Consider the following 5,471-nt stretch of genomic DNA (forward strand, 5'->3'; position numbering starts at 1 on the left):
GAGTTCCCACAGAGGCCCAAGTCAGATGAGGATCAGATGCTCTCAGGCTTTCTCCTAAGGTCTGGATCCCTCCAGGATAGATTTTGGCCTCGGGAATTTGGGGGTTGGACTGGCCTGGGAGCCGGGCCCAGGAAAGATGCTGGTCTAGGGCAGGTGGCAGCAGTGCCACCCAGAGATGCAAAGGAAGACGGGGGCGGGAGGCAGCCCTAAGGCCCCCTGGGGACTGCACTGAAGAGCTAGGTTGTTCTGGATGCAAGGACCAGGAAGAGGAAAGGTCAGCCCCAGCGTCCAGGAAAGAGGCTGGCTGGTTGTGCAGACCCAGGGAAGTAGAGGGAGGTGAGGGTGGGGCCAGGGTGGCAGCAGTGCCACCCAGAGATGCAAAGGAAGACGGGGGCGGGAGGCAGCCCTAAGGCCCCCTGGGGACTGCACTGAAGAGCTAGGTTGTTCTGGATGCAAGGACCAGGAAGAGGAAAGGTCAGCCCCAGCGTCCAGGAAAGAGGCTGGCTGGTTGTGCAGACCCAGGGAAGTAGAGGGAGGTGAGGGTGGGGCCAGGCCCAGAGTGCCCCTGGGGACCCAAGAAGGAACTGAGTTGCTCTGGATGCAAAGGATCAGGAAGCTGTGGTGGTTCCCAGGTGTCTGGGGGCCAAGACAAGGAATGGGACAGGACCCAGGCTAGGGGGATAGACCAGCCTGAAGTTGGATTTTGAAAGTCCTTTCCTGTACCTATATGTTGTAGGGTACTGCCTATGTTTTCTTCTAATAGTTTCAGCATTTCAGGTTTCAAATTGAAGTCTTTGAGCCATTTGGAATTGACTTTTGTCCTGGGTGACAGATATGGTTCTAATTTTATTTTATTTTATGTAATTTTTAATTGAACTTTTGTGTATTTCACACAGAACATCTTTATATCCCCTTCTCCATTGGCACCCTCCCACAGTTCCCACCACTGGATTTCATACATCTTGTCATTTGTGTTAAGGCCTATTGGGTCATGTTAGTGTCCATAGACATATCTCAGTGCAAGTTCATTCACTGAAGTCAGTCAGCCTATCTAGAGTCCCTCCCTTTAAGAAGATCAGCTCTTCCTCACCTAGGAGTAATCAGTAGCCAATAGTTCTTTGACTAAGATTGGGGCTTGTTGCCCATTTCCATAGTTCTGTGTTGGGTTTTTGTCAGCTTGAGTTTGCATGGGTCTTTGCTGACACCATTGTTGCAGGTTCATATGAGCAGGGTCCCAGGAGGCTGTAGGACTCTGTTTCCATATGGTCATGCACCTCCTCCCTGACTCTTACAGTCTTTTTGCCCCATCTTCTGCAATGGTCCCTGAACCCTGGGTAGGTGAAGTTTAATACAGAAGTCCTGTCTAAGGATTAACACTCTGCAGACTATTATTCTTTACACTTTGGCCATTTGTGACCTTTTGTATTCCTGGCCCTCTGTTACATGAGGGAGCTTCATTGATGAAAGTTGAGAGATGCACCAGTGTTCTCTTTACCCCTTGTTCTATGTCCTGTGAGCCTTAGATGTAGAGGTTGCATTCATTCTTTTACACTTGGAGATCAAGTTTTCTCAGCATTATGTGTTGAAAATGTTTTTCTTCCCATGTGTATTCTTGGCACCTTTGTCAAATATCAGGTGGTTGAAATTGCATGCGCTCATGTTTGGGTCTTCTATTTTGTTCCATTTATTCAAGTGTGTTTTGTGCCAATACCATGCTATTTTTATGACTATATATTTGTAACATAGTTTGAAATTTGGTATGATAAGCCCTCCAACATTTCTCTTTGTGCTCAGGGTTACTTTGACTATCTGGGGTCTTTTGTCATTCCATATGAATTTTAGGATTTTTTTTTCTATTTCTGTGAAGAATGTCATGGAAATTTTGATGGGATTGCATTGAATTCATAAATTGTTTTTGGTAGGATGATCATTTTCACAATGATAATTCTACCACTCTATGAGCACAAGGGGTCTTTCCATCTACTTATGTCTTCCCAAGTTTCTTCAACGGTTTAAAGTTTTCACTCTATACATCTTTACTGTTTTAGGTTAGGTTTATTCCTTGATATTTTGGTTTTTTTGAGGCTATTGGGAATGGGAGTGTTTCCATGATCTCTTTTTCTGACTACTTGTTATGATAAATAGAAAGGCTAATGACTTTTGTAAGTTAATTTTTTATCCTGCCACTTTGCTGAAAGTGGTAATGATTTCTAGAAGTTTTCTGGTAGAATTTTGGGAATCTCCTATGTATAATATTATATCATATTATCTACAAATAGGGATAATTTGACTTCTTTTCCAAGTAGTATCCCCTTTATTTTCTTGTCTTACTATCTAGCTAGAGTTTGGTTTATATATGTTCATGATTGTAATGTCTTCTTGGTTGATTGTTCACCTGATCAGAATAAAGTTGCCATTTTTATATCTTCTGATTAATTTTGTTTGAAGTCTATTTTATTAGATACTAAAATAGCAATGCCTGCTTGTCTCTTAGTACCATTTGCTTAGAATATCTCTTTCCATCCTTTCACCCTCAGGGGGTGCCAATACTGGAAGACAAGATGAGTTTCTTATGGACAAAAAAAAAGATGGATTTTTGTTTTCTTAATCCATTCCACTAGCCTGTGTCTTTTGACTGGGGATTTGGGGGACATTGAAGTTTTAAGTTATTATTGAAAGATGTGTATTGGCTACTGTGATTTCATTTTCTGTTTGTGTTCTTAGTCCTATTTTATGTTTCCATAATTATAACCAGTTTTGTTTTCTTTTTGTAGCCTCTTAGGTATGGTCATTCCTTTTTCAGTCCTTTGTATTGCTTCGAGCATTCTCTGTGGGGCTAGTTTGGTGGACATGAATTCTTTCAGCCTTTTCGTATCATGGAGAATTGTTTTTTCATGCTTCTACTATGAAAGACGGTTTTGCTGGGTATTCTGGGTTGGCTTCTATGGTCATTTAGAACTTGGAAAATTTTGCTCCAGGTTCTTCTGGCTTTTATAGTTTGCATTGAAAAAGTCAGTTGCAATTCTGATGGGTTTTCCTTTATCTGTAATTTGTTCTTCTCTTGCAGATTTCAGTACCCACTCTCTTCATTCTGTACATTTCGTGTTTTTACTATGACATACTATGGGAAGTTTCTGTTCTGTTCCTATTTGGTGTTTTGTGTGCTTCTTGTATCTGTTTGGCTATATCTTTCCTTAATTTAGAGATTTTTTGTTTTTCTATAATTCTGTTGAATATCTGGTCATTGCCAATGACCTGAGATTCTTCTCTTTCCTCTATGCTTATGATGTGTAGATTTGTTCTTTTCATCATGTCCCACATTTCCTGTATATTTCATTCCTGTGCTTTAAGTTTTTTCATATTCTTTGCTTGTGTGGTCCAATTCTCCCACTTTATCTTCCAGTCTTTATATTCTCTTTTCCATTCAATTCATTCTGATGGTGAGTCTGTCTCCTGTCATTTCAATTCGCTTATTGAGTTTTTCAATTATATTATCTTTTCAACTTGAGCTTTCTTCAATATTTATATCCCTTTCATGAATTCACTTTTCAAATCTTGACTTGTCTTTGTCATTTCATTCAGCCATATATTTGTATTTTCTTAAGCTTCAGTCAGGAGTTTATTCCTATTGTCTTTGAGTTCTTTGAGTTGTTTGTGTGTTCTTTAAAATCCTTGAATTCTTTAATCATGTTTATGTTGTTCTTTTAAATTCTGTGTCCTTGGGGTTCCTCTGGGTAATTTTCATTGTAGAATACTTCTACAGGACTGGCAGGATTTGGTAGGAGTGTATTATCTTGGTTTTTCATATTATTTATGTTTTTACATTGTGACTCAAGCGTATGGATTTCTTTTGTTGGTTGTGTGTCTAATATGAAAGTCTAGCCTGAGTTTGTTGATTTTAAGTTTGGTTCTGTTTTCATTGTTGATGTATCTTGATTGTTTTCTAATCAGTTATGAATAGCTAGCTGGTCTGTGCTTCAGGTTCTCACTTTTGATTTTTTATTGGAAGGACAAGATGATTATAGGTTGGTCTGTTGTGTGAGGTGAGCAATCACAGGACTGTAAGTGTGGAGATGGAGGCAGAGTGAACTGGTTCTAGCTAGCTCATTAGGCTAGTCTGGAGCTGGAACAGAGCTTTCCAGGTTTAATTCTAGAGCCAAAAGATGCCAGCTAAGTAGACAGTTATGTGATTAGCTCAGCAGAGTGTTTAGGAGCCCACCAGCAGCTGGTTCTTTGCCAGGCTACTTGGGAGCTCTCCAATAGCAAGAACCAATCTAGTTCTGGAGCAAGAAGGTGGTAACTGAGTGGGCAGGTTCTGACCAGCTAAGCAGGGTAGATGGGGGCCCTGGAGCAGCAGGGTCTTGGCCTAACTTCAGAGTAGGATGATGGCAACTAAGTGGGTATGCTCTCACCAGCTAAGCTGGATAGATGTCTAAAAACACAATATATATACATAACAGTCTCACTCTGAGACTCTTACACTAGCCTGTAACTCATGGCAATATTTTTATTTTAGCTTCCCAAGTGCTGGTTTTATAAGCATGAGTCGCCGTGCCCAGCTTTAGAATGTACTTTGGACTAAATGAAAATATAATTTATGAACACTGTGGGATACAACAAAAGGAGTGCTTAGAGAAAAATTTATAGCACTAAACACCTATTGGATGGTTTGAATGAGAATATCCCCCATAGGCTTGAATATTTGAACTCTTAGTCCCCAGTTGGTGGCACTGTTTTGAGAGGAAGCATGTCACTGGTAACAGACTTTGATAGTTTATAGCCTAGTCCCTTTCCAGTTTGCTGTCTCTGCTTCCTGCTTGTGGTTGGAGAGTGTGCTCTTGGCTTCTTGCTTTTCTCATTGTGCCTGCTGCTTGCTGCCTAGCCTCTCTGCCTTGATGGATTCTTATGCCTCTGGAACTGGAAGCCGAAATACACTCTTCTACAAGTTGCCTTGGGCAAGGTGTTTCACCACAGCAACAGAATAGTCACTAATACACTTATACTAGAAAATTGTCAATGAAAAAAATCAATTCTAGTTATCAGAAAGAGGCATTGGGTGCTTATGAAAACCTTCAGAGGGGCTGGAGGAACAATTTTTAGAACCACACTATAAAGTTTTTGCCATTTTAAGAAGCAAAAAGATAGAGAGTAAGAAATTTGCCACTGTTCATTAGGGTTGTATGAACCTATCACCATATCCACCACCCATAGAACCACAAGCCACTATTATGCAACAACTCCATAATGATTAATGCCTCCCAGACCCACACTGGCAAGCATGCATATCCCCAGTCCTGCCTTTAACATCCATAAAGCTAAATGCTGGAAACTAGAAGTCCTGCTACCCTTAATTAAAACCAACCAACTAATCAAACAAACAAACAGCCCCTCAATACAAGCTGATTACTCTGAATAGGTGAATCAACAGAAATAGCTAAAGTATAGCTTCCACCTCTGCACTGTCTTTAAAA

This window comes from Nannospalax galili, unplaced genomic scaffold (genome assembly GCF_000622305.1).
Source record: "Nannospalax galili isolate Female #2095 unplaced genomic scaffold, S.galili_v1.0 scaffold2548, whole genome shotgun sequence".
NCBI lineage: Eukaryota > Metazoa > Chordata > Mammalia > Rodentia > Spalacidae > Nannospalax > Nannospalax galili.